At 38.8% G+C, this 10,983-nt stretch overlaps 2 long non-coding RNA genes across 2 annotated transcripts in view; one reads left to right on the forward strand and one right to left on the reverse strand.

The window, feature by feature from the left end:
- LOC148187409 (uncharacterized) overlaps positions 1-10,983 on the forward strand; it is a 100,265-nt gene that overhangs the window by 18,686 nt on the left and 70,596 nt on the right. The gene's annotated exons all lie outside the window — the stretch shown is intronic.
- On the reverse strand, positions 868-2,710 carry LOC148187410 (uncharacterized). Its single transcript, XR_015778638.1, has 3 exons — positions 2,580-2,710; positions 1,542-2,376; positions 868-1,317 (listed from the first exon to the last, which is right to left on the reverse strand). It is a non-coding gene; the product is annotated as an uncharacterized LOC148187410 (long non-coding RNA).

Raw genomic sequence — 10,983 nt, forward strand, 5'->3', positions numbered from 1 at the left:
CACAAAATTGTTAATATGCCTAAAACTAGAGTCAGTGTTTGGTTTGTCTGTTCTGGGCTACTGTAGAAAGAGCATGGCAGACTGATGTACTGCTATCAAGTGAGAGGAAGGAGTACAGGTGCACAGAGCTGTGAGCTTTAATACAGAGATAAAAGAATGTGTGATGAGCAGGTTTTTGTACTGAGGAGCAGTGATATGTAGCACTGTGTAACCTGGCAGCACAGAAGTAAACTGCACTGCTGTTCAGGCCGAGTCCTTCAATTGTTAATGTGCAGGTCTGGTCTTTATCTGCGTTCCCATCCATCCTTACAGCCACTCCAGTATTTTCTGGATTTGCATTGTTTTTAAACATGTATCCCAGGAACTGTGGGTATTTATTCTTTGTTTGCTTGTACCAGAGTATTGTATCATAATTCTGAATACTGTGTGAACAGCTGATTGTGGCTGTTTCTCCTGGTTTGTTGTACATGTCAGCTGGAGTCTGATGGACTTTGTCACTGAGAGAGGAACCTGTGGAAGCATCAGACAAAATGCAACATACGCATAAACATAGGCAAACGTAAAAATAATACAAAAGTATAAACTTTAAAATAATGCAAATCTGTAAATGTAAATAAAGCAGGATATAAGACTGGATGTCCACAAGCAAATCTAGACGTTTTTTTGTTAAAAACTTCAATTGAAATTTCTGAAAACTATTTTCATGACATTACCTGCAACCAGAATAGTGTGGAAAATAATGCAAAGGAATAAGACTATCATGTTGTGTTTTTCTGCGTGTTTGGCCATACTGAAAGAAAATCACACTCAGAGCAGTTATACTCAGTATGTCCAACCTTTTTTTCTGTAAACCCTCCCAAGTCATGAGGTGGGTGGTGTCATTGTGCTCATATTTCATTTTAACAACTTACATCACTGTCTTTGTATAAAGATCTGAGTATTGATGTACTGAAGAGGCCCAGGTGCAAGAGGCTGTGAGAGGTTTTTGTACTGAGGAGCAGTGATATGTAGCACTGTGTAAACTAGCAGCACAGAAGTAAACTGCACTGCTGTTCAGTCTGACTGCTTCAATTTTTAATGTGCAGGTTTGGTCTTTATTTGCGCTCCCTTCAATCTTCACATCTCGTTGATTCTTCTCTATGTTATCCATGGTTGCTAACATGTATCCCAGGAACTGTAGCTGTCTGTTTGATTGTTTGTACCAGAGGATTCGATCGTAGCTGTCAATACTGTGTGAACAGTCGACTTTGGCTGTTTCTCCCTCATTGACTAACATGTGAGCTGGAGTCTGGCGGACTTTGTCACTGAGAGAGGAACCTGTGGAAAAGGACAAACAGAGCATCAGACAAATACAACATAATTATAAACACTGGTGAACTGAATGAACTGAGCAAAATAAAACTTCCACGAACACAAATTGACTAACACAGTTGAAATAGCAGCTGTATATTAGACTGGCTACATGCAGGAAGATCTCTAAACAGACTTAAAAACACGAGAAAGAAAATGTAAAGAAATGGAAGTATTTTTGATGACATTACCTGAAACCAGAAGTGTGTTAAAAGTAATGCTCAGGAGGAAGATGATCATTTTTCTTTGAGTGTTTGATTACATTGATGAATATAAGATAATAGTCTTGTTGCCGAGAGTCTTTGTGTCTTTTTGAGTCCTTACAACCTCCTCATTGAGTAAAACCCTCCTTTCAGCTAATCAGCATCACGTCATGAGATGGGTTTCCTCGTTCATTCTCCTCCTCTTTAACGTCTAACGTGTAGGAGTTAGTGGCATCGAGTGGTGAGGTTGCAGATTGCAACCAACTGAAACTCCTCCTGTGTGCCAAGAGTTTAGGAGAAGTACAGTTGTTGACACAAAATTGTTAATATGCCTAAAACTAGAGCCAGTGTTTGGTTTGTCTGTTCTGGGCTACTGTAGAAAGAGCATGGCAGACTGATGTACTGCTGTCAAGTGAGAGGAAGGAGTACAGGTGCACAGAGCTGTGAGCTTTAATACAGAGATAAAAGAATGTGTGATGAGCAGGTTTTTGTACTGAGGAGCAGTGATATGTAGCACTGTGTAACCTGGCAGCACAGAAGTAAACTGCACTGCTGTTCAGGCCGAGTCCTTCAATTGTTAATGTGCAGGTCTGGTCTTTATCTGCGTTCCCATCCATCCTTACAGCCACTCCAGTATTTTCTGGATTTGCATTGTTTTTAAACATGTATCCCAGGAACTGTGGGTATTTATTCTTTGATTGTTTGTACCAGAGTATTTGGTTGTAGGTGTCAATACTGTGTGAACAGCTGATTGTGGCTGTTTCTCCTGGTTTGTTGTACATGTCAGCTGGAGTCTGATGGACTTTGTCACTGAGAGAGGAACCTGTGGAAGCATCAGACAAAATGCAACATACGCATAAACATAGGCAAACGTAAAAAAAATACAAAAGTATGAACTGTAAAATAATGCAAATCTGTAAATGTAAATAAAGCAGGATATAAGACTGGATGTCCACAAGCAAATCTAGACGTTTTTTTGTTAAAAACTTCAATTGAAATTTCTGAAAACTATTTTCATGACATTACCTGCAACCAGAATAGTGTGGAAAATAATGCAAAGGAATAAGACTATCATGTTGTGTTTTTCTGCGTGTTTGGCCATACTGAAAGAAAATCACACTCAGAGCAGTTATACTCAGTATGTCCAACCTTTTTTTCTGTAAACCCTCCCAAGTCATGAGGTGGGTGGTGTCATTGTGCTCATATTTCATTTTAACAACTTACATCACTGTCTTTGTATAAAGATCTGAGTATTGATGTACTGAAGAGGCCCAGGTGCAAGAGGCTGTGAGAGGTTTTTGTACTGAGGAGCAGTGATATGTAGCACTGTGTAAACTAGCAGCACAGAAGTAAACTGCACTGCTGTTCAGTCTGACTGCTTCAATTTTTAATGTGCAGGTCTGGTCTTTATTTGCGTTCCCATCCATCTTTATAGACAATTCAGTATTTTCTGGATTTGCATTGTTGATATACATGTATCCCAGGAACTGTAGGTTTTTATTCTTTGATTGTTTGTACCAGAGGATTTGGTCGTAGTTGTCAATACTGTGTGAACAGTCGACTTTGGCTGTTTCTCCCTCATTGACTAACATGTGAGCTGGAGTCTGGCGGACTTTGTCACTTAGAGAGGAACCTGTGGAAAAGGACAAACAGAGCATCAGACAAATACAACATAATTATAAACACTGGTGAACTGAATGAACTGAGCAAAATAAAACTTCCATGAACACAAATTGACTAACACAGTTGAAATAGCAGCTGTATATTAGACTGGCTACATGCAGGAAGATCTCTAAACAGACTTAAAAACACGAGAAAGAAAATGTAAAGAAATGGAAGTATTTTTGATGACATTACCTGAAACCAGAAGTGTGTTAAAAGTAATGCTCAGGAGGAAGATGATCATTTTTCTTTGAGTGTTTGATTACATTGATGAATATAAGATAATAGTCTTGTTGCCGAGAGTCTTTGTGTTTTTTTTAGTCCTTACAACCTCCTCATTGAGTAAAACCCTCCTTTCAGCTAATCATCATCACGTCATGAGATGGGTTTCATCGTTCATTCTCCTCCTCTTTAACGTCTAATGTGTAGGAGTTAGTGGCATCGAGTGGTGAGGTTGCAGATTGCAACCAACTGAAACTCCTCCTGTGTGCCAAGAGTTTAGGAGAAGTACAGTTGCTGACACAAAATTGTTAATATGCCTAAAACTAGAGCCAGTGTTTGGTTTGTCTGTTCTGGGCTACTGTAGAAAGAGCATGGCAGACTGATGTACTGCTATCAAGTGAGAGGAAGGAGTACAGGTGCACAGAGCTGTGAGCTTTAATACAGAGATAAAAGAATGTGTGATGAGCAGGTTTTTGTACTGAGGAGCAGTGATATGTAGCACTGTGTAACCTGGCAGCACAGAAGTAAACTGCACTGCTGTTCAGGCCGAGTCCTTCAATTGTTAATGTGCAGGTCTGGTCTTTATCTGCGTTCCCATCCATCCTTACAGCCACTCCAGTATTTTCTGGATTTGCATTGTTTTTATACATGTATCCCAGGAACTGTGGGTATTTATTCTTTGATTGTTTGTACCAGAGTATTCGATCGTAGCTTTCAATACTGTGTGAACAGCTGATTGTGGCTGTTTCTCCTGGTTTGTTGTACATGTCAGCTGGAGTCTGATGGACTTTGTCACTGAGAGAGGAACCTGTGGAAGCATCAGACAAAATGCAACATACGCATAAACATAGGCAAACGTAAAAAAAAATACAAAAGTATAAACTTTAAAATAATGCAAATCTGTAAATGTAAATAAAGCAGGATATAAGACTGGATGTCCACAAGCAAATCTAGACATTTATTTGTTAAAAACTTCAATTGAAATTTCTGAAAACTATTTTCATGACATTACCTGCAACCAGAATAGTGTGGAAAATAATGCAAAGGAATAAGACTGTCATGTTGTGTTTTTCTGCGTGTTTGGCCATACTGAAAGAAAATCACACTCAGAGCAGTTATACTCAGTATGTCCAACCTTTTTTTCTGTAAACCCTCCCAAGTCATGAGGTGGGTGGTGTCATTGTGCTCATATTTCATTTTAACAACTTACATCACTGTCTTTGTATAAAGATCTGAGTATTGATGTACTGAAGAGGCCCAGGTGCAAGAGGCTGTGAGAGGTTTTTGTACTGAGGAGCAGTGATATGTAGCACTGTGTAAACTAGCAGCACAGAAGTAAACTGCACTGCTGTTCAGTCTGACTGCTTCAATTTTTAATGTGCAGGTTTGGTCTTTATTTGCGCTCCCATCCATCCTTATAGACAATTCAGTATTTTCTGGATTTGCATTGTTGATATACATGTATCCCAGGAACTGTAGGTTTTTATTCTTTGATTGTTTGTACCAGAAGATTCGGTTGTAGTTGTCAATACTGTGTGAACAGTCGACTTTGGCTGTTTCTCCCTCATTGACTAACATGTGAGCTGGAGTCTGGTGGACTTTGTCACTGAGAGAGGAACCTGTGGAAAAGGACAAACAGAGCATCAGACAAATACAACATAATTATAAACACTGGTGAACTGAATGAACTGAGCAAAATAAAACTTCCACTACCACAAATTGACTAACACAGTTGAAATAGCAGCTGTATATTAGACTGGCTACATGCAGGAAGATCTCTAAACAGACTTAAAAACACGAGAAAGAAAATGTAAAGAAATGGAAGTATTTTTGATGACATTACCTGAAACCAGAAGTGTGTTAAAAGTAATGCTCAGGAGGAAGATGATCATTTTTCTTTGAGTGTTTGATTACATTGATGAATATAAGATAATAGTCTTGTTGCCGAGAGTCTTTGTGTTTTTTTTAGTCCTTACAACCTCCTCATTGAGTAAAACCCTCCTTTCAGCTAATCATCATCACGTCATGAGATGGGTTTCATCGTTCATTCTCCTCCTCTTTAACGTCTAACGTGTAGGAGTTAGTGGCATCGAGTGGTGAAGTTGCAGATTGCAACCAACTGAAACTCCTCCTGTGTGCCAAGAGTTTAGGAGAAGTACAGTTGCTGACACAAAATTGTTAATATGCCTAAAACTAGAGCCAGTGTTTGGTTTGTCTGTTCTGGGCTACTGTAGAAAGAGCATGGCAGACTGATGTACTGCTGTCAAGTGAGAGGAAGGAGTACAGGTGCACAGAGCTGTGAGCTTTAATACAGAGATAAAAGAATGTGTGATGAGCAGGTTTTTGTACTGAGGAGCAGTGATATGTAGCACTGTGTAACCTGGCAGCACAGAAGTAAACTGCACTGCTGTTCAGGCCGAGTCCTTCAATTGTTAATGTGCAGGTCTGGTCTTTCTTTGCGTTCCCATCCATCCTTACAGCCACTCCAGTATTTTCTGGATTTGCATTGTTGTTGTACATGTATCCCAGGAACTGTAGGTTTTTATTCTTTGATTGTTTGTACCAGAGTATTTGGTTGTAGGTGTCAATACTGTGTGAACAGTCGACTTTGGCTGTTTCTCCCTCATTGACTAACATGTCAGCTGGAGTCTGATGGACTTTGTCACTGAGAGAGGAACCTGTGGGAGCATCAGACAAAATACATTTTAAAAATACACATCGGTAAATGAAAAAAAAATACAAAAGTATGAACTGTAAAATAATGCAAATCTGTAAATGTAAATAAAGCAGGATATAAGACTGGATGTCCACAAGCAAATCTAGACGTTTTTTTGTTAAAAACTTCAATTGAAATTTCTGTAAACTATTTTCATGACATTACCTGCAACCAGAATAGTGTGGAAAATAATGCAAAGGAATAAGACTATCATGTTGTGTTTTTCTGCGTGTTTGGCCATACTGAAAGAAAATCACACTCAGAGCAGTTATACTCAGTATGTCCAACCTTTTTTTCTGTAAACCCTCCCAAGTCATGAGGTGGATGGTGTCATTGTGCTCATATTTCATTTTAACAACTTACATCACTGTCTTTGTATAAAGATCTGAGTATTGATGTACTGAAGAGGCCCAGGTGCAAGAGGCTGTGAGAGGTTTTTGTACTGAGGAGCAGTGATATGTAGCACTGTGTAAACTAGCAGCACAGAAGTAAACTGCACTGCTGTTCAGTCTGACTGCTTCAATTTTTAATGTGCAGGTTTGGTCTTTATTTGCGCTCCCTTCAATCTTCACATCTCGTTGATTCTTCTCTATGTTATCCATGGTTGCTAACATGTATCCCAGGAACTGTAGCTGTCTGTTTGATTGTTTGTACCAGAGGATTCGATCGTAGCTGTCAATACTGTGTGAACAGTCGACTTTGGCTGTTTCTCCCTCATTGACTAACATGTGAGCTGGAGTCTGGCGGACTTTGTCACTGAGAGAGGAACCTGTGGGAGCATCAACAGAAAACACACATTATACAGTGATGGTATATGAGGGTTAGCCGTCATAAATGTAAATAAAGAATAAGAATTTTAGATGACAAACTAAAACTTTCTGTGACATTACCTGAAACCAGTATGACATTTAGGGCTGTGCAGTAGAGGATAATCATTGTGTTCTGCTCTGTGGCTGAATTTAAGAACATCCTTATTAACTGTACCGTGTTTTCATCCCTGTATGTGCAGCTCTACTGAATATGTTACTCATGCTGGGTAAACTTCCCCATCAGGAAACATGTTTGTTGTTGGGTGGGGACATAATGAATTGCAGTCTTCCTGAGCTGCCACTGCACCCAACACACATACTGTGCTGCCACCTTATGACTGGAAACAAGATAACAAAACCCTAAAATGAACTTGGCATTATGGTACAATAGATTACTGTATATGCTTGTTTGTTGGAAGTACAGCAGAAGTTTGGATTAAATAGAAGAAGCAGTGCATTTTTTTTTAATTTTGTGAGAGCATTACTTTTTTTGACAATTAATTTTTATATTAAGTCAAACTGTTAGCATATAGTTCATAATGCATTTTCAAGAGTCAATCGATAAGTCTGATAATAAACAAAGTAATTGTACTGTGCACACTGTAAGTACACAGTATGTATGTCTTTTTCTTTTTCAAGTTTGTTTCTCAGTTGGGAATAATTAAAAAATATTGGCCTGTTTTACCCCATGCATTAAAAAGATTACTGACATTAAAATACCTTTAACAGCATGAGAAAACATCCATGAATTAGACGTAGCTGCTTCCCAGTGTTTTTCTGTTACCTGACTTCAGGTAAACTACCATGCTTACACTGCACTACATGATATTTCTAGTCTAAAAATATGCTAATAGTTGTTTTTTCGGCTGTGTGTTAGCTTGTAAAAAAATGAATTCTTATCTTTTTTAAAAAAAAAAATTGTATGCAAATACATGTTTGGTAATGTCTGAATCATAGATGTATAAAGAGAACTTGATACAGTGTTTTAGGCAGAGCTTAGCTTAGCTTAGCTCAACTGCTGCGTACAAATTACCCAGATGACTGGCACATGCTTCTTCACTGTGTGGCTCATAGAGCAGGGCCCTGGAGACTTCTGCGTGCCAAACTGGCTCCTTCCAGCTTAGCGTTGTTGGACTAAATCAGGGGTCGGCAACCTTTGCTATCAAAAGAGCCATTTTTGGTCCAAAAAGAAAAAAAAAATCTATCCTAAGCCGCAAAACATGTTGGATACTTAAAATGAAGGTAACACAATACATTTAGTCAAAATTAGCCTATCAATATTATTACTGGCTCTATATGAGCATGCATTAATGTATTTTACCACTGTTTATTATTTTTGGTTACATTAACTTTGCAGCGTTGGTGATAAAAATTAACAGATCTATCCATGCATTATTAATGTCTCCATATTCCTCCGAGACTTCTCCTATCTTGGATTTGGAATTCATAGCAAATCAAGCTTTTTTGATCCAGGACCGCCCACTACTTTTTGAAATTTGTCAAAACAAGCAAAAAGGCACTAAGGCCACAGAAATATGATGCATAGTGTAGTTACTGAAATGCTAATACATTTTCATATTCTGCGTACAGGCTACACATTTTTGCAACTGAAAAATGCAAGAGTAATTTTAGGCCTAAAACAGCGATAACATTGAGTGAAAATCTTTAAAAAATAATTGCTATTCATTTCCATATAATTTTTATTCAGAGACACAGGAGCCACTGGAGAGGGGCAAAAGACCCACATGTGGCTCCAGAGCCACAGGTTGCCCACGCCTGGACTAAATGAATTATATTCTGATAGTGAAAGGGATCATCTTGAGGGGCTTTTGATTGTCAAAAAATGTATCCTCTCTATTCACAGATGTGTTTTGTGCCATGTTTGTAAAGGAAATAGTTTTTTGTGGTGGGAGGTGAGTGATTGGAGGTGTGGTGTTACAGCTGACACACTAAAAGTTAGAGGTGGGAGTGACGCTGTAATGTTATATTCTGCAATTGTACTCGAGGTCCCCCTACAGCACAGCAGATAAACAGACTCACTGATAAATGTGCCAACAGTGCGCTGAGGTTTTTGTTCAGCTGTTGAATGTGTCTGTATCACTGTGTTCACTCACAGCACAGAAATACAAGCCTTTATCTTTTGGCTCCAGATTCTTCACTGTGAATGTCCCACTCTCAGCGTCAGGCTTGGTGGCTGCAAATTTTTCTTTGCTAAATTTTCCAAAATCATGATCTTCATTGCCGCTTCTTGTGAACACGATCTGTTTCATAGTTTCTCCTGGCAGCTGTCTGTACCAGTACATGTAGAAATAGCTGCCACCCTTTGTGTGTCTGCAGTTCATTGTTGCACCTTCACCCTGTTTTACCCACAGTATGGGAGTTTGGGTAACATCACTTCCATCAACAAGACCTGTGTGCATAACAATAAAACATACACACTTCTGATTATTCCACAACTTCAGTTTGACATGATAAAGTTTTGTAAGATGACAAAAAAATACAAATAACTTATTTAAGAGTTTAATTTCTAAATCCGAGATCAGAGTTGATTTTATTGTAGATCACATTAAGTCTAGTTAGTAGTGTAGAGCACTAATGAAACATTCTCTTCCTCTGCTGTCATCCAAAAAATAATAGTTTTACATTGTAAAGCAATGAGTTCTTAATGTGATTCACCTTTTATCCAGAGAAGAGATATTAAAAAGCTGAGGCATCGATGTCTAATCATGTCCATGTTCTGGAAGTCAGAGTCTCCTGTACGTTTGTCAGTGTGTTCATAGAGATATGAAGAGTTGTAGGTGGGAGTGTCAGTATTTTCTATGACGATCTCTGAACCTGTCAGTTGTTGTATCAAAACACACATGATGAATTAAAGTGTAACTGTGAGTGTTTGTGGTACTCAAGGTCCCCCTGCAGTACATGAGATAATTGTAACAGCAGTGTTAACAGTGCAGTGTGCGTTTTTGTTCAGCTGTTGAATGTGTCTGTATCACTGTGTTGACTCACAGCACAGAAATACAAGCCTTTATCTTCTGGCTCCAGATTCCTCACTGTGAATGTCCCACTCTGAGCATCAGGCCAGGTGGCTGCAAATTTATCTTTGCTGAATTCTCCAAAATCGTGATCGTCTCTGAGGGACGATGTGTACACTATGTGCTCCATTGTTTCTCTGGGCAGCTGTCTGTACCTGTACATGTCGTAATAGTTAGAAGCCTTTGTGTGGCTGCAGGTCATTGTTGCATCTTCATCCTGTTTTTCACACAGTATGGAGGTCTGGATGACATCACGTCCATCAGTTAGACCTGTGTGTATAACATTTATAAAAATGACCAAATATAAACCTTCTCTTATTGTGGATTTTACTGTTAATTGATATCAATGAGAACTCCCCCCCCACCACCACCAATAGTTTTTAATGAAATTTAAAGTAAAAAATGATTATAAACAGCTGATTTTATTGTAAATTACCTGAAGTCCACAGAAAAATAAATCACAATATTATGTGGTCTTTATTGATGATAATATCCATGTTCAACAAACTGCTAGAGTCTGATACTATTGTCCATATGAAAAGCTGCGTGTGGGAGTGTCACTGCAAAAAAATCCTCCGTCTTAGTGTAGATGGAAGTATGAGTGATACTGAAGGTCCCCCTACAGTTGATGAATGTTACCTTTAACAACACCTTTGACTGTGCAGCTGTAACAGTTCAGCTTTTAACAGTTTTAACAGTAGTGTGAGCAGGTGAAGCATGTGTGTTTTGGTATCTGCAGGGCTCCGATCAAGTTCATTTAGTCACATGTGACTGTGCCATTTTTTGGCACACCACTTAGCCCTAATTTGCACATGCAAGGATTACGACAACTGTAATTCAGTCAGGAGAAACAGATGAATAAGGTAAAGATTTATTTCAGATTACAGGTGTACAGGTTTGACAGGCAGACTCAGGTTCTTAGCCTTTATTTCTTATTTTGTAGTCGAGGGAGGTCTGCCCAAAACAATGTGCACAACTGCAGCATGACT

The sequence above is a fragment of the Plectropomus leopardus genome, chromosome 14 (genome assembly GCF_026936395.1).
Source record: "Plectropomus leopardus strain MGB_pleo_1.0 chromosome 14, ASM2693639v1, whole genome shotgun sequence".
In the NCBI taxonomy this organism is placed as follows: domain Eukaryota; kingdom Metazoa; phylum Chordata; class Actinopteri; order Perciformes; family Serranidae; genus Plectropomus; species Plectropomus leopardus.